General features: G+C 33.6%; 1 protein-coding gene across 2 annotated transcripts in view; it reads left to right on the top strand.

Moving 5' to 3' along the window:
* The window catches only part of Dh31-R (Diuretic hormone 31 Receptor), a 666,929-nt gene that overhangs the window by 240,022 nt on the left and 404,078 nt on the right, over positions 1 to 22,829 (top strand). The window lies entirely within an intron of this gene.

Raw genomic sequence — 22,829 nt, 5'->3', positions numbered from 1 at the left:
ACTGAGGTTTTGTTAGGCTAATCAAAAGTTTAAAGTTTGGTTGTTTTTTGTTTCAAGTAAAGAAAAATTTAAGTAAAATTGGTTTTCACTTAATATAAATGTATGTAGATGTAAAATCTTATTATTATAAAAATTTGATTTATTTTTTTTTTGATTGATAAGATAACGACAGAATTGGATAATTGTTGTATTCGTTCATATAAAATAAAGAAACGTAAATTTTTGTAATATAATATTTTTTATTCTTATCCTTCTTCTCTTCCCGATAAAGGACAACTAGAAAATCTTTGAATCCATCGAACACAGGTAATATAAGGAGTTTATTTTACTTTTGATAACAAATAAGTTATATTTTTTTATTGGCTCAATTAACTAAGATTAAAGTCAAAATAAACAATCATAACAATATATATATATATTTGAAAGTACATACCTATTTCTTTCAGACGGTACTGAAAGTAGCGTCTTAGAGTGATTGAGTTTGTACACACGTGTACCTAATATTCCTCATAGTTTTTGTGGATACATGTATGTGACCACTTAACACATGTATGTTAGATAATAATTAACATAGTATATTTTACGCTTTTACAAAAACCTGTATGGCTATGCTAGCTTTACCGTGAAGTTAGTATAGCCATTGTTTCTCGGAAACGGTTACAACAATATATTGTTTCCTGGCGTATAACTTCAAGAATAAATTAGCAATTAATTTCTTGCGGATCACTTTTCTAGTTTCATCAGTATTGGCTAATATCTCGATTTTTCCAGGAATGAGTTTTGCACTAAGAGATGATTAGTTAATTTTTGGAGATTGTTTAATATACAAATCAACAGCAATTAATTAGCAATAAAATACGCCGCCAAGATGAGCTCTGTAGACTTTTTTATTGCCGAGATATAGCTATGCCTATGCTAGCTTTACTGTAAAGTCAGAATAGCCATTATTCCTCGGAAACAATAATGGTTTCTTGGCGTAAAACTTAGCAATAAACTAGAAATTAGTTCCTAGCGGTTTACTTTTTTAGTTTCAATGTTTTTGGCAGATATCTCGATTTTTCTTGGATGAATTTTTCGATAAGGGATGATGGGGTAGTTTTTGGGGATTGGTCAATGAACCGATCAATAGCAATTATACCGTAAAGTTAGCATAACCATTGTTTTACGGCAACGGTTGCAGCAATAACATCGGCAATAAATTAGCGATCAATTCTTTCCAGTTTGCTTTTTGGCTGATATCTCGGTTTTTCTAGGGGTGTGTTTTGGGCGATGATGGTGTAGTTTTGGAGACTGAATATACCAATCAAAAGCAATTAAATAGCAATAAAATATGCCGCTAAGATGGGCCCTGTACCCCTTTTCCATATCGCGATATAGCTATGGCTATGGTAAAATTAGCATAATAATTGTTTCTCGGAAACGGTTACAGCAATAAATTGTTTCTTGGTGTAAAACTTTGGCAATAAATAAGGAATCAATTTCTTTTGGTTTGCCATTTGGCTGATTTCTCATTTTTTCGGAGATGTATTTTGAGCTAAGAGATGGTGGGGTAGTTTTGGAGATTGATTAATATACCAATCAACAGCAATGAATTAGCAATAAAATATGCTGCCAAGGTGGGCCCTGTACCGATATAGCTGTGGCTATGCTAGCTTTGCCGTAAAGTCAGCATACACACTGTTTTTTGGAAACGGCTACAACTATAAAATTGTTCTTTCCGTAATAAATCCTAGTGTTGGTCTGAATTCGGCATTATAAAACGGATATACTGATTTTACAGACATTGTTTATGTACAGATTTGTATATTTTCTGTCCAGAACGAACTATGTTTAATATTTCAATTTATTTTTCGTTAAAATAAAACAGCTGGTACTTTTATAAAACTGTTGTTGTTATCTATTGCACCTGGAGGTTGATTTGGAATCTTGGAGACGATCCCACAGACCTGGCACCCTCTTCTTTTCAGAATTTTCCAATTTTCTAAATGGCTAAATTTTCTCATAGATAAAACGTTTGCATTTTGTTTTAGATGACGTGCATGCAGTATTTAACGACTCTCTATATGATAGAGACATAAACTCTGGTAGTGAGTATAACCCTGAAAGCAGTGGAACCTCATCATCAAACGAATCAGATAACGAAACTTTCACTCACATTACTGCAGATAGTTCTTTTCAACAAAGGACTGCAGACCACATTTTTGAACAAAAAAGAGAAATCGTTAAAAGGAAAGTATTTGAATTAAAAGAAAAAACGTCAAAAATTCGTCCGAGAAATCCTGACGGATGGAAAAAAACGGCAATTGCTAGAGAGAGGGGAGAAGAATATAGCTCTCAAACGGGAAAGATTGTGGCAAAGAAGGAAGCTAATACAGGACTATTATGTAAAGAGAAATGTCGACTCAACTGTCATGTTAAATTTGACACAGAAGCGAGGAAGGCTGTTTTACAAAAATATTATTCACTGGATTGCAATGCAAAAAATGCTTTGTTATTTAAAAGCCTAGTTATAAAACCAGTTGCGCGACCTAGGACAAACATTAAAAAAGCAAAGACGTACTCTTTTACCTACTCAGTAACTTTCAATAAGAAAACTGAAGTAATTTGTCGAGATGCATTGTGTTCCCTTTACCAAATTGGCAGAAAAAAGATTGAACTTCTTTAACAAACGTTAAAAAAGGTACTAAATGCTCCATCGCCTGATAGCAGGGGTCGCCATACAAATCGGCCTTATACGTTAAAGGAAGAAGTAGTGACGTTTATTGTAGAACACATTAAAAACTTTCCAGCAAGATCTCTCGCCTCTCATGAATGTTACACAGATGTACAAGATGTACTTAAAAGAGTGTGAGCAAAATCAACTGGATAAGGCATAAACTATACCTTTCGTATTACGTAAAAATATTTTCAACTAAATTTAACTTGTCCTTTGGGCAACCCAGAAGTGACACTTGTAGTGTCTGTGACTCGGGACAAAATACAGTAATTCACAGAGAGAAGTACAAATTGGCATTTGATTCTCAAAAACTGGATAGAGAAAAACCAGCTATCCAACCTAACACCTGCAATATTACTATGGGTCTTCAGCAAACAAAGCCTCTTCCAAAACTGACAACAAATAAGGCGTTTTATTTGCGTCAAATGTGGTATTATAATTTTGGGATTCACTGCATAACTTTTGAGCAAGCACAACCAGTTTTCTTTAATTGGACGGAAAATATGGCCAATCGAGGCAGTCTTGAAGTGGCTAGTTGCTTGCTTAGGTTTTGTTAATTGCTCAAAGAAAGCCAAAAAAATATTGATCACCTTATTATCTATTCAGACTCGTGCGCAGGACAAAACAAAAACTTTACGCTTATCAGTCTCTATCAGTTTTTGGTATTAAAGGGTATGTTTAGGATTATCGACCATAAATTCCCTGAGGTGGGTCATTCATACCTCGATTCAGACCGAAATTTCGGGCGAATAGAAAAAAAAAAACGGAAAGTTGAAAACATCTATGTATGTGCCTGAACATCTTATCAAGTCTTCGAGCACTAAAAATAGTGTTGTTGTCAATATGAAAAATTACTTTTATGATTTTGAAGAGTTGCCAGCAAAGTAACATCTGTTTAACAGGAAAATAAACCTGACAGGAGACAAAGTCAATTTTAGGGACGACATTAAGTGGATAAGAGTAGACGAAATTGGTAGCTACCTGTACAAAACTTCTGTAGATGAATTTTCACCTTTTCAAAAGGTAAACCTATTAAAAAAAGGAAGCAGGGTAGTAACAAACGAAGATCACGTCACACTGAGACGAATTGAAGAAAAAAGGGGCAGTATTAGTTCCGAAAAAAGAAACAACTTGCGCAAGCAGCTTGCATTTGTTAAGGATGAATATAAGTGGTTTTACGAAAATATTATAGGAGATAGTCAAGAAAACACAAAGAAAATGAGAAAACCTAAATAGTAATTAGTAAATGTAGCATATAATTTTCTTTTACAATGTTCTGTTTTTGAAAATACAGTATTTTTTGGTACATAGCCTCTTTTTTCATTTCCCATCTCTACTACCAGCGTTTGATTTTTGCTGGATAAAGGTGTTATGTACATTCAAAGTCTATTTTCATCAAAATTATAATGCTTTTTTAAAATTTTATAGTGAAGAAGCATTTTATAATGCTTTTTTAAAATTTTATAGTGAAGAAGCATTTTATAATGCTTTTTTAAAATTTTATAGACCAACAGGAAGAAAATTTATACTTCAAAAAACTACAACCATACATACAAAAACACCTTGATATAATTTTAAATCAGAAACAGTGCAAGAAAGTTCCAATTAATAAACTTTAAACTCATTTTTCTGGAAATAATGATTTTAGTATATGACACCTTTATCCACTTGTGTCTTCAATTATAAAATAACATAATAGACATACATATCGGCTAATACAAACTGGAGTTTTATTCTTCATTTGAATATAACAATCTCTCAAATGTGTGAAAAGTTGAATTCTGTGTGCTACAATTTGTTATTGTAATAAATTATTCATATAAACAGTGAACTTAAACAAGCAAACAATGTAATTTAAAACAAATTACGCATATTTAACACAAAACAGTCATCGAAAACCTAAAATGTTTTGCTACAGTAAACATACCTTTATTCAAATTTGTTAATTTCACAGTTTCATGCTGCTGAAGGTAAATATACCTCAGTTGTTCGCAGACAATGTTACTGTTTTTAGTTAAAACAAAACAATTTTTTAACGAATGTGCAACTCTTATGTTTTTCCAGCAGTTAAAAAATTCGTTTTTCTCATAAAAGAGTACACTAATCATTCTTAAACAAATAAAAAAAGGATTTTTGTTTAAAAAAATAAAAGCAGATGATAAACGGTAAACAGCCAACAATATTAGTTGTTGGTGTTGTATATATTTACCTTCCACTACACGCGGGCGGACTGACAGTCCGGGTTTGATTGACATATACAATTTTTTGCATCTCCCACTTTATTTTGTGTAGCTGCTTTGGATGTCTTTAATAACGTGTGCTTTATGTTGTTAGGTTATACTGAAAAGTTAGTACGTTAACTTGTTTCCAAATTATAAGTAAATGCGGATTTCGGATTGAGAGTCCGCGCCCGTGTACTGGTATAACTTTCATGGTTTTATATTTATTAAAATATTTAATTAACAAAAGGTAAGACCATAGTTCTAGTTAGTGTATGAGCATGTATTCCCGTACTATTCATGTGTAAATCAATCTTTTTTCTGCACAATCTTAAAATCAAAATCATTTTTTTTTATTTAGAAATAATCGTTGCAAATATTTGTTTATTTTTTCCACATGGTGTCTTACGAAGCAGAGCAGAACCGGTTTCAAAAGTTGATGAAAAAAGTATTATTAGATGATAAGGAAGAAGAATCTTTCTATGAAGATTATGTAGAAGAAAGAAGTGATAATGCAAAAAAGCGAGCAAAATATTTTGGATATTGAAGTGGAAGCATCTCCTGTCACAGAAGCATTATTTAAAATCAAATCTAGTAAGCGCAAAAGCGTACCATCAAAGAATGTTATAACCAGATATGTAAATTTGTTGAAACAAAACTTCAAGTAAAATATTGAAAGATCCAATTGAAATCTGGAAATACTTTTTTAAAAAAGGTATTTTAATTATTGTGGAATGTGCAAATCAGTATATTGCCTTAACTGTAGCAAATTATTCTCGTGAAAGAGATACATCCCCTAAGGACATGTGCGAGCTTCAAGCAATATTTGGATTGTTGTACTTGGGTACATAAAATGGCTATATTATCAGTAAATATCGCAACCGTGGTAAGTCGTATTGATGGCACGTCTGCGGTATACAATAAGTACAGGATCGGTCCAAGCACGCTACCTTGTGAAACTCTTGGATGCAACTGTGTTTCCATGTTTTATTTGGAAGTGCCTATCGGTCAGGTATAAATTTAGAAGTTAGAACTTGCAATGCTTCATGCCACACTTTATCGAAATCCTGAGATATATTAGGGAAAGCTACTGAACAATATCTTTTACTATTCAGTTTCTTATTAATTTAATTTACCAGTCTATGAACTTGCTCTATTTTCCCGTGTTTATTGCGAAATCCGAATCTTCTTTTCACTTATTATAGTTCTTTTAACATATAGCTTCTCAAAACTTTGGAAGAAATTGGCAGTAGACTTATCGATCTCTAGGAAAACAACTCTTCTGTTTTTCCCGGGCTTGGGTATCATGGACCGTGCTGATCTCAGCTTGCGTAAAGGAGGGACTCTGAACTAAGTAGGGGCCCTTCAGTACTCTGCGCAAGACAGACTGGGCGGGGAAGCTCTCAACCGACACAGCGCGTCCCAATGGCTGATAGGGAAGTTCCTGTAGATATGTAGGACAGGTACGAATAATGCTTAGCCAAATAAGTACCCGTGGATCAACTGAGGACCTGATACAGGTCAGCAGCTGCGTCATTGTGTCCCGTGGCTAAGGAATATAATTCCTAACAGGTGCGGTACCACAAAGTCGCAGGCTGCATTCAAGTTGATTTAACCGGCTGTGATACTGCGAAGACTTACCAACCTATCTGTCAGGCGTAGTGTTTAAGGCCAATATATTCCTTAAAACCGCGATATCAGATTTTAAAACAAATACAGATTTACCCCAGGTGAGCAGGATGCGTCCAAAACTCACACTAAGATTTTTAGTTTGTCCCTAAGATTCTGGGAGGGGGTGACAAAAAGCTGACTATACGGAAACCCAAAAACCCCATAACTCTTTATGTCAGTACATATAATGCCAGAAGTCTATGTACATATAAGTCAGATATAGAAACTGAAAAGAATAAAATTAAATGGGATGTCATAGGTATGAGCGAAGTTAGAAAGAAAGGTGAAACTTTAAAAACACTGAAATCAGGGCATATATTCTTAGACTGGTCCTGAAACTACATCAGTTGAAAGCATCGGTTTCTTTGTCTATAAAAACCACACGAACAAGATAATAAACATCCAAAGTATATCATCTAGAGTGGCACATCTTATTTTGAAGTTGAACAGTAGATATTAACTCAAAATTCGAAAAAAAAATATCGAAATATTTTATGACGATATATCTACTGCGCTTAATGACTCTCATACACAATTTACAATTTTATGTGTCGATTTCAATGCAAAAATAGGTGTAAAAAAGCAGAGCTAGAAACATCCTTGCGAACATTCGGTTCCTCAGGAAGAAATGACCGAGGCGAAACGCTACTAGAATTCCTACTCCAGAATAATTTATTCAACAAGAAAAGCTTCTTTTACAAACAGATGCACAGAAGATGGACCTGGAAAAGTCCAAACAGGAAAACAAGGAACGAAATCGACTACATCATAAGTGACAAAAAACCAATAATTAAAGATGTAACAGTACTCAACAAGTTCATGACAAGCAGTGACAACAGAATGATACGAGCGTAAGTCCAAATCAACACAAAAAAAGAAAGAAGTATCATGATTAAAAAGAAATCTCATGGTATCTGGACACAACCATTAGATATTAACCAATATCAGGCACATATCAATCAATAATAAGCTACTACTGAATAAAACCTCCGAGAACGATCTTAACTAATTGAATAATTGCATCATAAACGCCTTACAAGAAAGTCACCGAGTGCACTGTCCTAAAAGAAAATCAGAAAGAATCTGAATTCTGAAAGAATACACTATACATTGTTGTGAAGCTATTTTCTTGTGGCATTTTAAAGTAATTATTGACGTTTCAATTTCCACTTCTGAAATCATTCTCAAAATACAAACATAATAAAATAAACACTAATGTTTTTAAACAAAAAAGATTATCTTTTTTGTTTTTTTTACATCTGATGTTCAACCTATTAAAATATGGCCACGAAAAAACGCTAAAATTGGCTTTTTTCGGTTATTTTAGTAGTTTATTTGCAATTTACGTTTAAAGTAAGCGTTTTACATAAAAATCATGAGATCCTTTAAAATGTAATGTTTTTTCACAGTAAAATCCTAAAGTATGTTCTTTCAGATGACCCTTATAAGGTCTTTTAATTGTTATAAACAAAGCTGCTATCAATTTATAACAAAAGAATACTAACTTCGCCCCAAAGTGTCCTAGATCAACTTTTTTTTCTTTTAAATTTGTAAAAACATTAGACTGTCTAAATATAAAATATCAGTTTTTTGCAGTTAATGGTATAAAAATTTATTCTAATTGTTTATATGCAAAAAATCGACATGTTTTTGTCAAATTCTTTTGCAATATTTAAATTTTTTTTTCCTCATGTTTTTTGAATAATAATAATGGAATATATCTTCTTCTTTCAGAAGCTACCAGTATAGTTATTATAACTATATAATTTTCTAACTTATATTGTTGCAAAAAAATTTAATTTGGGATAAACAAATTAAAAAACTTTTAAACTATTTGGTCGATCAACTTGAACCTTAGCAGCATTAGACCCAATATTGTATGTAATATACAGGTTATAGATTTATTTTAAAAAAAGTTAATAACATGTATAAAAACCGGCATATTATTTTGCAACTTTCTAAGCAACAAATAAGGATAGGATCATTTAGAAAACGCTAGTTTGAAGGTTTCTCTATGACTTTCTTTCTCAAATTTGTTTCAAATGCTTAAATTTTTGCTGATAGACAAAAAAATCAAAAATTTACTGTTTTTTGACCTTAATTTGTTAATAAATAATTAAGTCCAAAAAATCGACTACAGGAGACATATAGATTTTTGTTACAGAGGTCCATACTACTCAAAACAACTGTCGTTTGCCTGTCTGGTTTAGTGTCACAAACAGGGTTCTTTTTTTGCTTATTTCCCTGGTCTATAAATGTTTTTTCACTTTTCGGTCTAAACTTATGGGGTTATTTATTCAAGAAAAACTGTGCTTAGCTTCCTAGTGACAACCAGTGACAAAGGACTGAAAACAAAAACAAAATATACAACAAAACGAAATGTAGTCCGCTAGATTTAAAAAAGAGTTTTGATTTTGTTTCAGGTTTGTTTTTGTTTTTTAAATATAGAAAACACAAACAAAGCATAAACTCATCTGTCCGTTTAGTAGAAGACATCCATTACACTTTTATATTGTATGCAAATTAAAATAACGATATTTTCATAAAGACACTGTGAAGCTATTTTAAAATAATTTAATCTATACTCAACAAGCGAAATCCATGTTAATATTTCATATTTAAGAGATCATAAGCTGGTAAGAACTATGGCAACAAGAAAAGATTTTATCGCAAAACTTTTTAAACCTCCGTGCAAAAGTCTTATAATAATTACCTCGATTAAAGTATTCAAACATTTTATGTTCTGCTCTTAGACTTTAGAAGAATTTGCATTTTTACGACATCGCCGAGCTATGAATCATCTACGGACTTATTAACTATTTTATCCACTTTGCCGTCCTGGGATTATAAAATACGTGTTTTCCACTCTCCACCTTGAAAATGCGATAACTTCATTTTATATAATAGTCACCAATCAGGACTTTTCTCGTTATGCGATTACACTCGGAATACAAATCTTTGGCATTATCTTTCTTGATAAGCATAAAACTTGTTATTGGTACACGGTTAAAAAAAGTTATAGTGCGATGTTTCTTAAACCTCATTCCAACATCGGGAAGAAGAGAAAAATAATTTAAAATTGAAACACCTTCTTTTCTTGAAAACTGTAGCATGGTTCTCCACGCTGTATATTATAAAAATTTGCTAAAAGATTTTAATTTGCATGTTACATACAAATCTTCGAAAAAGAAAATATTTTAAGAATTCTGTCTCAAATACTCCAATGAGAATAAACAGAATCCAATTTTTTATTTACATTGACAAAAGCCGCTAGCAGAATCTAAGTGTTTTTTTGAGATATATCTTTACGATATACCTCTAAAATGTTAGTTCTGCGCATTGGTAGAGAAAGGATCAAAGCTTAAGACAGCTGCATCGTCGTGAAAAAAAGATAAAGAGAGGACTGTTATTGAGATTTTCTGGGGGTCAAGTCGAAATTCTTAATCTGGCGGTGGGCCAGTTAAGATCGCGTTGAGGACTTCGGTCCTGACGCGGACTGTTTTCTAAAAGAACACTGCTTTGTCAATACAGGTGTTGGTAATGTTTGTGCTTTTTTTGAGAAATCTGGTAATTTTGCATTGTTTTGGTGTTCCTCAACCTTCACTTACCAAACACTTGCCGTTGTGTCTTTTAAAACACCTGAGTCAGTTTGCATTGAGAGCGTCTTTAAACCTGGAATTCTTCGTTTAATTTAAATTCCTAGACGAAACTTCTCTTTGGGTTAATTTCTACGTTACCCAAAATAGTAACCAACATCTGGGTGTTCTTTTTCCCATCCACGTGTATTTTACGGTACAAAACTAATTAGATTTCGCGAGCTGTCCTATCAAAACATATGACATTGAAAAACCTGCTTACTTGCACTTTCAACAAATAAAAATCCAGAGTGTTCGTTTTCATATTGTAACATATACAAAGGACCGAATTGTTAGGAAGTAGGATCAGGATACTGATACATTTTGTATCTCCAAGGCACCGGTATTGTCATTGTAAACGGTGAATAGTGGTCATTAAGTGAGGTAAAAATCACCTGAAAAATATAAACAAAAAGGAAAAAAAATATGAAATCACAAAAAAATAGGGTGTCACTGTTTTTAAATATTTCAATCCCAAAAAAACAGAATGGTTTACGTCAAAATAAATAAATATGCAATAAAAAAATCGGTTGCCTGTAAAGTCGGTTTTACGGGCGAAGATTTTACGTGACAACGTCTTTTTCTCGGTAGAATATTTATTGATATGAATATTATTAAATTGCACAATAGGAACAAGGAATTGCCGCTATCAACTCAGTTTCTCAACTTTTGTGTCAATCTAACAATTAATCAATCAATCATAGTTTACGATAATGAAATATTAGTGTACAATTATTTACCTTTATTGTTGTAGTTGTTGTAAATGACGAATCTACTCACGAATTCAAGACAAATCTCACGATCTCACGATTCAGGTCTTACATCTTACGATTTTTAAATTTTTTTTAAATTTCAAGTGTTTCTAATAAAATGCATGGGAGGAAATCAGCTTTTTTTAGATTGTCACCTTGAAATATCCATAAATTGACTGTATTTTTGTATCAAAGTGGGCTACTCCAATTAACTCAATTAATATACACAAAATAATATAAACAAAGCTTAAAAGGTTCTTTATGCTTTGAAAGTGGTTTATAAACAACTGAATTGTAATGTATATTTTACCGCCTTTAATAAATATGAAGTATAGACTAAATTTTGTGTAAAGAACAAACATTCAACAGACCTAATAGTAAAAACATATTGATTTAAGTGTGAATGTGAGATAATGTGCTGACAAAATGTTAAATCCTAAGAAAACAAAATTATGTTTTTATGTATATTCATTATACTTAATACTCTTGGGTAAAATACCTCATATCATATATGTCTTTAGACACAGTTAATAATTTTCATTGAAGTTTAAACTATAAAGAATGTTTACAATCATTCTTCTTCTTCTCGTGCCACTCCTAGCGGAGATTGGAAATCATCATGGCCACTGCGACTTTGTTAGCAGCGCGCCTAAAAAGTTCAATCGAACTACACCCGAACCATTCACGTAGATTACGAAGCCACGATATTTTTCTTCTTCCCACACTTCTTTTGCCCTTAATTTTGCCCTGCATGATATTTCTTAAAAGTTCGTACTTTTCACCTCTCACAATGTGCCCCAAGTATTCCATCTTTCTAGTTTTTATCTCATTTAGAATTTCGCATCTTTTGTCTAAAGTTTGGAGTACTTGCGTGTTAGTGACGCGGTCCATCCATGATATTCTGAGAATGCGCCTATAGCACCACATCTCGAAAGCTTCGATGTTTTGTGTGGTCAACTGTTTTAGTGTCCAAGCCTCTACTCCATACAACAGGGTAGAAAAGACATAACACCGCAGCATTCGTATTCGTAACTTTATATTGATATCACGATTGCAAAAGAGTTTGCGCATTCTATTAAAGACTGATCTAGCGATTTCTATTCTACATCTAATCTCTTTTGTTTGATCAGTATCGTCTGTGATCCAAGCACCTAGATATTTATAACAGGACACACGCTCAATCGTTGTATTGTCTATTACAAGATTAGCTCTGATGTTCTTTGATTTCGTGATTACCATAAATTTAGTTTTTTTCAAATTAATTTTCAAGCCGTAACTGTTACAGTATATATTGAGACTTTGAACGAGATGTTGTAGTTCTACTAGCGTTCCCGTTAGGAGAACCGTATCGTCAGCATACCTTATATTGTTGATCGTCTCACCATTTATTATCAGACCAAGATCTTCTTCCTCGAGTGCTTGTTCACAAATAGCTTCACTATACAGATTAAATAAAAGTGGCGACAAGATGCATCCCTGCCGGACTCCTCGACGGATTTGAATTTCTTCTGTTAGCCTACCCTCAACCTTCACATTTGCTGTTTGATTCCAATATAGGTTGCATATAATTCGAATATCTCGGCTGTCTATATTTTTCTTTATTAGAATTTGTCTTAGTGGTTCATGTTGTACTTTGTCAAAGGCCTTTTCGAAATCAATAAAGCAGGTGTAAATTTCTTGGTTCATGTCTAAGCATCTCTGTGAGAGAACGTTCATTGCAAACAGAGCTTCCCTTGTACCCAGCCCTTTTCTGAATCCCATCTGAGTGTTACTGATGTCTACGTCTAATTTCCTATAGATCCTATTATGGATTATTTTCAGGAACAGTTTTAGAGCATGACTCATCAAAGCTATCGTACGATATTCGCTGCATTCCCTTGTATTTGCCTTTTTTGGCAGTAGTATAAAGGTCGAACGGAGCCATTCCCTAGGTATTATTCCAGTTCTATATATTGTGTTAAATAGATCTAGGAGTATTTTAATAGATTCATCGTCCATGAGTTTGAGCAGTTCTACGGGAATTTCATCAGGACCGGGGGCCTTACCACTTTTCGCTTGTTTGATTGCATAATCTATTTCTTCTCTGATTATATCAGGCCCTGTATCATCTATATATTCGTTTGAGATTTCTTGTCTATCTTTGTCATCAAAAAGTTGTGATATGTATTCTGTCCATCGATTCATTTTTTGTTGTAAATCTGTTATGAGTAAACCATCTGTATCTTTGATCTGTCCTGTCTGTGTTGTTCTTCTCCTTCCTGTCATTTCTTTAATCTTTTTGTGTACATTAAAAAAAGTCATATTTTCGCTCCAGTTGTTCCAACTCCTGGCATTGCTCACTTAGCCATCTTTCTCTAGCTTCTCTTATTTTCTTTTTTATCAGTTTATCTGTTTCTTTATATCATATCGGATTATTTGTTTTGTGTACCCTTCTTTCACACATCAACTGTAGTATTTCCTCATTCATCCATTCTTTATGTTTCCTTTCTTTCGGTGTTAAATTTTCTCTCCCTGCCAGCATTACGGCATGTTTAATATTCTCCCATTTTTGGTCTATGTTATCAGTATTTCTATTCAGTTTCTCTATATTTTGTAAATTTTCTTTGATGTTCACTATTGTTTTCTCTTTTATATGTTGTTCATTCAGTCTTCTCACGTCAATTTGTTTCTGTATGTGTTTTTGAATGATCTTTAGTTTTATTCTTAATGTGACTACTACAGGATTGTGATCCGAGCCTATATCTGCTCCTGGGTAGGTTTTAGCTGAGAGTATAGAGTTGCGGAATCTTTGTCTAACAAGGACAAAGTCAATTTGATTTCTGACTACTCTACCTTTGGTGTCACTCGGAGATTTCCATGTGTACAGTCGTCTGTTAGGTAACTTGAAAAGAGTGTTAGCAACTACTAACTCCTCCGCTTGACAAAATTGTACCATACGGTCTCCTCGTTCGTTTCGTTCTCCTAATCCATAGTCACCCACGTAACCGTCCACACATCCATGTCCAATTTTGGCATTAAAATCGCCCATTACTACTGTAGTGTGATGTTTCTTCATTGATTTTAGAATTTGTTCCAGATCGTAGTAGAAACTTTCAATTTCATCATCATCTTTATCAGCCGTAGGAGCATATACTTGTATAATATTTATAATTTGTTTATTTGACTGAAGTTGTAGTGCCATTATTCTATCAGAGAAGGGAGTAAAGCTTGTTACACAGTTACTGATTTTCTTTGATACCAAGACAGCGACACCGTAACGATGAGTTGAACTGATGGTGCCTGAATAATAAAGTGTTCCACTATTATTCGTGCATTTTCCTGATCCTGGCCACTGTACATCACTTATACCTAGGACATCAATTTTAAGGTTTTCCATTTCAAGGGCTACATTAGTTAATTTACCTGCTGCAAAGAGGCTTCTTACATTCCACGTCGCTATTCTTAACATCTTAAGGTGATTGACCTTACTTACAATCATTGCTCAATATTAAATGGATAAATCCATAGCAATATTATAAAAGAATATAGGTCCCTAGGTAATTTCCTAAAATTATATCTGATACTGGTGGTTTTCCCTAAAATAGGACACTGTAAGCACTCCACATTTTCACTACAGACACAGCTGACGATACTTTCAACGATTTTCAACTTTAGCGATTCAACGCGCCTAATTCTCTAGTGCCGCGCAGCGGACCGATCATGTTTGAGTGGGAGAGAGACGCAAGGCATTCGCCGGTCCGGCGGGCCTCTCTCTCGTTCGGTGACTCACTGTAACAGACGTGAGCGGGCGTTACACTTTTTCTTAAATGACTCCAAGCCACAACCTAATTTAAGACGTTGTCACGTCAAAATTAGCAATATTTTATGTCTTAACATACGTATTTTATATGGATTAGTCTTAAGACACTACAAAGAAAATATCAATAAAAATAAATAACATATCCACTAACGTGCCGGTGTAGTTTCCAAGAATGAGGAGTTCTGAATTGAGTAGGGGCTCTTCTCTCTAGAGTACTTCTTGGAAAACACACTCGGAAGGGGGTAGTTCTCAACCTCAACACGGCGGGTTCCAATGGCTGATAGGGAACGTCCTACAGATATGTGGGACAGGTGTAAATAAGGCTTTGACAAATAAACACTTATAAATCAACTGAAAGCATGCTATAGGACAGCAGCTATGTCATTACAGGATCGGAGCGGTAGAGAAAAATCTCCTTACCGGTCTGATACTGAATAATCAAAGGCGGTAATTATGATTTAACCGGTTGTGATACTGCGAAGTGACCTAACGATTTCCGGTAAAAGTAATCCCCCATTAGTTGAGCAACAGCTACGGGTGGAAGAACTGATATGTAGTAGGGCACTTCATTGCCCTGGTGCTGAAAAATTGACTCTAAAGGCGAAAAAGCTAAATTAGCCAATGGCATAGAGATGTGGAAAGCCAAGTGATGACTGTCACTTTAAAAATCCGTAAGGATATTCCCAGGACACCACAATGGCTGAAAATCCAAAACAAACGGCCCTCAGTCCCACGCACCCCGTAAGTGGGGAGAGGGTGCTAAGAATCCCCCGGTCAGCCAATAATGTCTCAAAAGTTTAAAGGATGGGTACGTGGAACATTCAAAGCATGTACCAGAGCTATTTATTGTAGAGCACGACGCCATAATGGCAGCCTATCGTCTCAACTGCTCTGGATACTGATTAAAAATAAATGGGCAAATAGGTAAATTGTGACATTTGGAGACAGCATGGAGAAAATATAGGGCCTCAATTCTTCTTTTCTCATCCTCCTTCTTGGTTTAATTTCCTGGCCGGGATGGGTGGATCAAACAAAAGCCTACCCTGATTCGTCAAAGCGAGCTTACCTGCTTCACGGATAGGTCCAGAATGAACGAGCGGGCCTGTACTGGAGTAATGGTAGTGGAATCGAATTTGAATGTAGCCAGGATCTCCGTTCCGATGCATCCATCCATGCATGTATTAGATAATAGATGGCGCTTGCTTAGGCAGAACCGTCTGTACCTGATTTGACAGTAAAGCAGCTCTAAGGGCTTTAGAAGAGCTTAAAGTCAGTTCTAAGCTTGTTCTTGAGTGCAAGGGAGCACTTGCTGATGTTGCGCTAACCAATAGGGTTAACTTGGTATGAGTACCGGACATAGTTGCGGAAGGTGTCCTGTCTGTGAAACCGGACCTTTGATTGGAGTGCCCATCAGTACTGGTCGGGTTAGTCTCAAGGAGCTTCTTCTGCGGAGGTTTCAGGACTCGCGGGCCAGTTGTTGAGATAGGCTATCCAAAAGTATTATAGCCCAACTTCTCCTTTAGACACTTAGACATCCAGCAGGAGGTCTAAGTCTCTAAAGGGCTCACAAATGGACCATGTTCCGATATACCATAACCATATAACATGAAATTCACAGTATATTATGAGAACGGGTAATCTTTATAATCAACGAGAATGCAGACAACACCCTAGAATTAAAACAAGTTGAAATTTCAATTACCTGGGGCTAACATATTTAAGAGCGGAGAAGATGACTGTGAGCTGGACGTAAGAATACAAAAAGAAAAGGTTGAGTTAAACCAAACATAAGAAGGAAAAATAAATACTGAAAAAGAAAAATATTGAGCACAATTTTTGAAGGTACTAAATAGCCTGATATATCAAAAGTAATACAAGAATTAAGATTGAGATAGTTGGGACATTAAAAAAAACTAAAGCAGAATGAATATCAAAAATATTAATAAATACCAAGATGGTTGTAGGATTGAGGTGATTGTACAAGAGGTTGTAACCAACAAAAAAAGTAGGTCGACCAAAAAAGAGACGGTTAGATGAAGCAAAAAATGGCCTTAAAGAGAAAAGTGTTAGAAATTGGAAAGGAAAAACTAAAGATCGTAAAAATTGAGAGCCATTGTCAAGCTATGGCCCTAAATGGCCTTCATTGACACTATATTCTATATATGTTAACTTCGATGTCCCTCATTTTCCGTCAATTGCTGTTTTTTTTTATTTGTAAGGTTATTTAATATTTTTGAAACGCTTTTATCCTTATTGTATCAAAAACTTCTTTAAAATCCAGAAACAGGAAACATATATACAAGACATTAATTTAAGACCATTTTAAAGTACTTTCCTCCTTTTATAAACATCCCTAATAAATTTAAATTATATTTGCATTCTTCGGAGATGAAACTAAATTAGGTCGCCCTGCTCGCCCGCCCTGTATTCAACAAGTGGTTCTCTAACAAATATTTCGGGAATATGAGGGTGAACTTTTTGTCGCGTGGGGGTCTGATTTATTTGATCGCTAACACAAGGATATGGCTTTCGTTTTATACGAGGCTTTGGGTGTATATCGCTAAACGAAATTAGAGAGATATTTAGTAATAAAATCATTTGATATTCTAAAAACTTGTACATGTGGAAAACGTTGACTCAATTGTTTAATAATAATCGTCTAATGAGTTAAAAAGTCGTGGGAATTTGGAAATTCACAATTGGGCTGCATATTTATTTATTTATTAACGGATAAATCAGTTTATACAATACAAAGTTTTAATGCATAAAATTTTTTGTTGAGGGAACATGGTATAAAGAAAAATTTCTAACCTGTTGATTTATCAAGTATGTTAACCTTTCTGTAGACATAGTTTAAGAGCGTAGGCGCAAAATTTCGGGCCAATGCTTTTTAAATGCAATCATTTTTTTCGAATCCTGAGAAAACTAACAAATATTTTTGAAAAATTTAAACGTAGAATTTAAGATTACATTATTACCGAGGGCCGAAAGTCCCTTAGAATAAACAAAAAGTTTTTTTAAATTAGATATTTTAAAAAGATATTTGAAATTAAAAATCACACTAAATTTTCTCTTTTTTTTCACCCCTGTAACTTATTAAAATAAACATTATAGAAGTTTTCAGGGACTTTCGGCCCTCAGTAATAATGTATTCTTTCATTCTGCGTTTAAATTTTTTAAAAATACTTATTAGTTTTTTTAGGATTCGAAAAAAATGTGTTTATTTACGTAGCATAAAAAATAGTCGACAATTTTTGTGGATGCGTGGAGCGTTAACGATGTTCCTTAATAATTTATTCTGATATCGTTGTATAACTTGGATGTTACTTTCTTTTGTACAATCCCATAGCTGTATGACATATGTCTATATCGGTTTAAGGACTTGCTTATACAGTAACAATTTGTTATAAGTAAACAGAGTGGATTTTTTTCCCATCAACCAGTACCTCTTTCTGAACTTAATTTTTAATTCCTCTTTTTTTTTCTTAATATGTGCTTTCCCACGTAGCTTGGAATCTAATGTCATACCCAAATATTTTGCAGTATTTGCATAAGGTATTCGGTTTCTATTTATACTAACTGGGATATGTTGTTCTCTTTTGTTAGTAAAATTGACATAAACAGATTTTGTTTCATTCAATTTGATACGCCATCGCCTGGTCCAGATGTTAATTTGTTCAACAGAGTTCTGTAGCAAGGTTGCTGCATTCTCGAGGTTTCGTCCAACTGGCCCAAGGCCACTTCCTTGTGGAACTCGAACTTTAACTTCTCTTAATTCTGAGTATGCCTCCTCATATTTAACTCGAAAGTATCTGTCAGATATATATGGTTCTAGTAGTTCAGAATATTGTTTTGGTAACTAGCATCTCATTTTATGATAATCTGGCATGCCACACTTTGTCAAAAGCCTGCGCTACATCGAGGATAATTGCGGAACAGACTTTTTCTTCTTCTAGAGCTTTTTCTACTATATCTGTTATTTTATGCACCTGATCTATCATTGAGTGGCTTGCTCTAAACCCAAACTGATGATTAGGAATTAGATTTTTTTTCTCTATAACCGGTTTTAGTCTCTTTAAGAGTAATTTTTTGTATAATTTAGACATGACAGGTAACAGTGAAATAGGCCTATATGAAGAAGCTTCTTGTGAAGGTTTTTCTGGTTTTAGTGTCATTATAATTTCTGCCACCTTCCATAACTTTGGTACGTATCTCAGCCTAAAGGAAGCGTTTATAAGATGTGTTAATTTTAGTTATTAGAAAATATTAGAGACATTAACTAACCTGGACGAGCGTATAACCAGAATAGAATATAGCACCAAAGGAGCTATACCTAAGAGACTTGGTAATGGCGGGTAATTTACGAATAGTAGAATGGAATGCGGAATGCAAATGGCATCTTGAAACATCAGCAAGAACTACAAGCGATACTAGATATAGAAAAAATAGACATATATCTCATTTCTGAAACCCATTTTATAAATGAGTCATATATTAGATTTAGGGGCTATAAAACTTATCATACTACTTACCCGGATAATGCAGCCAAAGAAGGTAGTGCAGTAATAATCAAAGAAAATATTATGCACTATCAGGAAATGGGATATAGAACTAAAGAATTTCAGGCTACATCAGTAAAAATTAAATGTAAAAACTATGAGGTAATCGTCACAGCGGTTTACAGTCCGCCACGACATGCCATCAAGAAAAATCAATATATAAAATTCTTGACCAGTCAAGGACATAGGTTTATCCTTGGAGGAGAGTTCAATGCAAAACATACGCACTGTGGTTTACGACTGACTACCACCAAAGGGAAAGAATTTTTAGAAGCAATGAAATATATAAAATGCAACGCAATATCAACGGGAAAGCCAACATACTGGCCTACTGACACAAATAAAATCCCAGACCTTATCTACTTCTTTGTAGTCAGAAATATTTCAACAAATTACATAGAGATAGAAGAGGCATTGGATACGAACTAGGACCATTGTCCAATTATTCTCACACTGAGTGACACTTTTATCAAAAAAGAAAGCCCTCCTATACTTGTTAACAAAAATACTGACTGGAAAAGTTTCCAGATAGACCTTGAAGAGAAGATTAACCTCTCAGTTCCATTAGGAACCGTTGATCAACTAGATACATAAGTAGAATTACTCAATAAAAATGTAATTAAAAACGAATCGGTTAGCAGCTACCTAAGTGAACTATCAAATGATAGTACTACAGATTATTCATTGTGGAAGGCTACCAAACGATTAAAGGCCAATCTTATAGAATCCATCAATTAGAAATACTAATGGTAGCTGGGCAAGAAGCAATATACAAAAGGCCAACAGGTTTGCTGACCACCTAGAAAATACTTTTCAACCAAATTAAGAACAATAAATAATTAACTCCAAAAGAAGTATATTTGGAAATAAAAGAAAACATAAATCCAAAGAAAGCTCCTGGATTTGATCTAATTACTGGGGAAGTGTTAAAGCAACTTCCAAGGAAAGTTATAATAAAATTAACACATCTAAAGTTGAGGGTGAGTAGAACCTATAGAAAAAAAAATTGGTTCAAATAGGTACAGGCTCAGAAAATTATGCAGGAAAATGTTTATTGACTGGACTATATACACATTGGTAATGGGCTTTCATTGGCTGACGAAATTATATACTAATAAAGTACTATAGAGTGGAGTAAATGCAATACAAGTTTAAGTTGTTTATTACACTTTATATTATTATAATTATTATATCTGTACTAGACAAAAATAATAAAAAACAATCAATACACACAAATTCAAATAATTCCTGTAAAAACTCCGGCAAGCCTAATTATGTATAATAATTCACTGTTATAATGATATTTCTTGACGCTTTACAATTCGAAATTGTTTATTTTGGCGAACTCTCAATTGACTCACTTTACTGTGATTATTGTATTACATCAACAAATAAAACATTTGGTTACGCATAACCAAACATAACGTGATGTATGTGTGGTTAATATCAATAAATATCGATCATATAAACGTCAAAATATTTTTAAATATGAGTTCATATTCGAGTGATAGACAAATAACATAAGTTCTTGTACGGGGTAGGATAAAATCTAAAACGAAATTTTATACAAAAGTTTCAATAATTAAAAATAAATGTTTGGTTATATTTTGTTCAAATACCTTCTTACAGATAAAGGATCCTAAATCGATATTGCCAACATAAAGACAAATCTACACAAATATATTTAGGCAATAATTATCGACATTATTGTTATTAAAAAAGACATATGCCTAATCCCCACAATTCGCGATTGAAAACAAAGTATCTGACCTCTGGCGGAATAAACTTAAACTACTATAAGTGGTGTAAACAAACCAGACAGCTGTTGATTTGAATAGAATTATTAAATTTTTTTTAGTAAATTTCAGCATTATGACTATGTCACAGTATATTGCGAAAGAACATTCTTTATAAAGCAATATACTGTGACTACGTTAAAGTATTTTAAATCAAATCGATATTGTTCTGTTCCTCAATGCAATTCAAGATCGACAAAAGATATTTCTCTATTTCTCTTTCCTAAACTGGAAAACTTAGGAAAAAGAAGAAATCAATAAAAAGAAAATACCACTATCATTAAGACAATAACATATTGAGAATACATAATATATTTTCTTGAATAACAGAAATACAAATACTTACCATGTTGGGATAGTATCGTGAGGTTTTTTCCTCATGATTTATTACGGAATCTTTTAAAGACAAATCATGAGCTATGATCTTTTTTGACAGGTGACTCTCCAAGTTAAGGTTGATTTCATGTAATCAAATATCTTACAATAAACTCAAAAAGTTATTTATTTATGTTAATATACAATAAAGTACTTACATGTCAAAAAATAGTATAAAATAAAAATTAACATATTAAAAACATAAGGCATAATATAAAATAATGCATATACTAGGTAGTAAGACAAACATTACACAAAACATTATACTCTGGGTTTCCAGGTATACACAAAATAGGATTCTGGATTCATCAATATACAAGTCAGTTCCAAATATTTAAGTTAAAATTTAAATATTCATCACTTGAAAACTGCTTCCCCTTCAACCAATGGACTCTTTGCTTCACCACAATACTCAAACATATCATTAAGGCTAATTTCCATTTATAAATGATAAAATAAGTCGTCTTAAACCAAACTAAACATGCAAAAGCAATGGTAAACATTAGTTGTTTATACCATTTATATCGGCCATGACACTGCAATCGACCTGCCCTCTACATTCAGTTTCAATCGCGAATATAAAGATTTGGGGAAGAGCTGAGTGCGGGTTAGATCACTTACTATTAAAGCGCCCGGTGAACGGTGATAAGTTACTACAGCTCTTTAAGAATTGTATGTCTCTGAGTTTTGATAAGAATATAAATTTGGAGGGGAGGATCCGTCAGTAGCCCGAATATACTCAGTTCAATTTTGTTAGCAGAAGCAAACAGATCAGACGCATATCAATTACACTGGTGTAGGACTTATTAATCCGGTTCGTTACAATGGAATTTAAATCAAAAGTTCATCGTAAAGTTTTGAGTGGTCAATCTCGTGAAATTATAGCAAATGTGATATATTTTATGAGACGAGAAGCGGAGGCTACACATCCGATAATAGAACTAACGAAAATTCAAGAACGTGTTTCGCGCTCAACTGGTGTTAGTGTTGGTTCTGTAAAGCAAATTTCAAATGAAATGAGATCAGTTGAAGATGGTGAAAGTGATTCGTTCCATACACCTAATATTAAAAGACAAAAAAAGTGCGACCAAAACTAAGTTGAATAATATGGGTAAGGAAATTCTTCGGAGATTTGTAATAAATTTTCACGTCCACGAAAAAAAAGTTCCTACGTTGAGAGGCATACACAGGAAATTTGTCAATAAAATTAATTACACAGGATCGTATGGAAGTTTACGAAAAGGATTACATAAAATTGGTTTCTGTTGGCGAAAAACTCAGACAAAGAAAAAATTGCTTATGGAAAA

This window comes from Diabrotica undecimpunctata, chromosome 5 (genome assembly GCF_040954645.1).
Source record: "Diabrotica undecimpunctata isolate CICGRU chromosome 5, icDiaUnde3, whole genome shotgun sequence".
NCBI classification, from domain to species: Eukaryota; Metazoa; Arthropoda; class Insecta; order Coleoptera; family Chrysomelidae; genus Diabrotica; species Diabrotica undecimpunctata.
The sequence above is the reverse complement of the archived record's forward strand: the minus strand, read 5'-3'. Positions and strand labels throughout refer to the sequence as shown.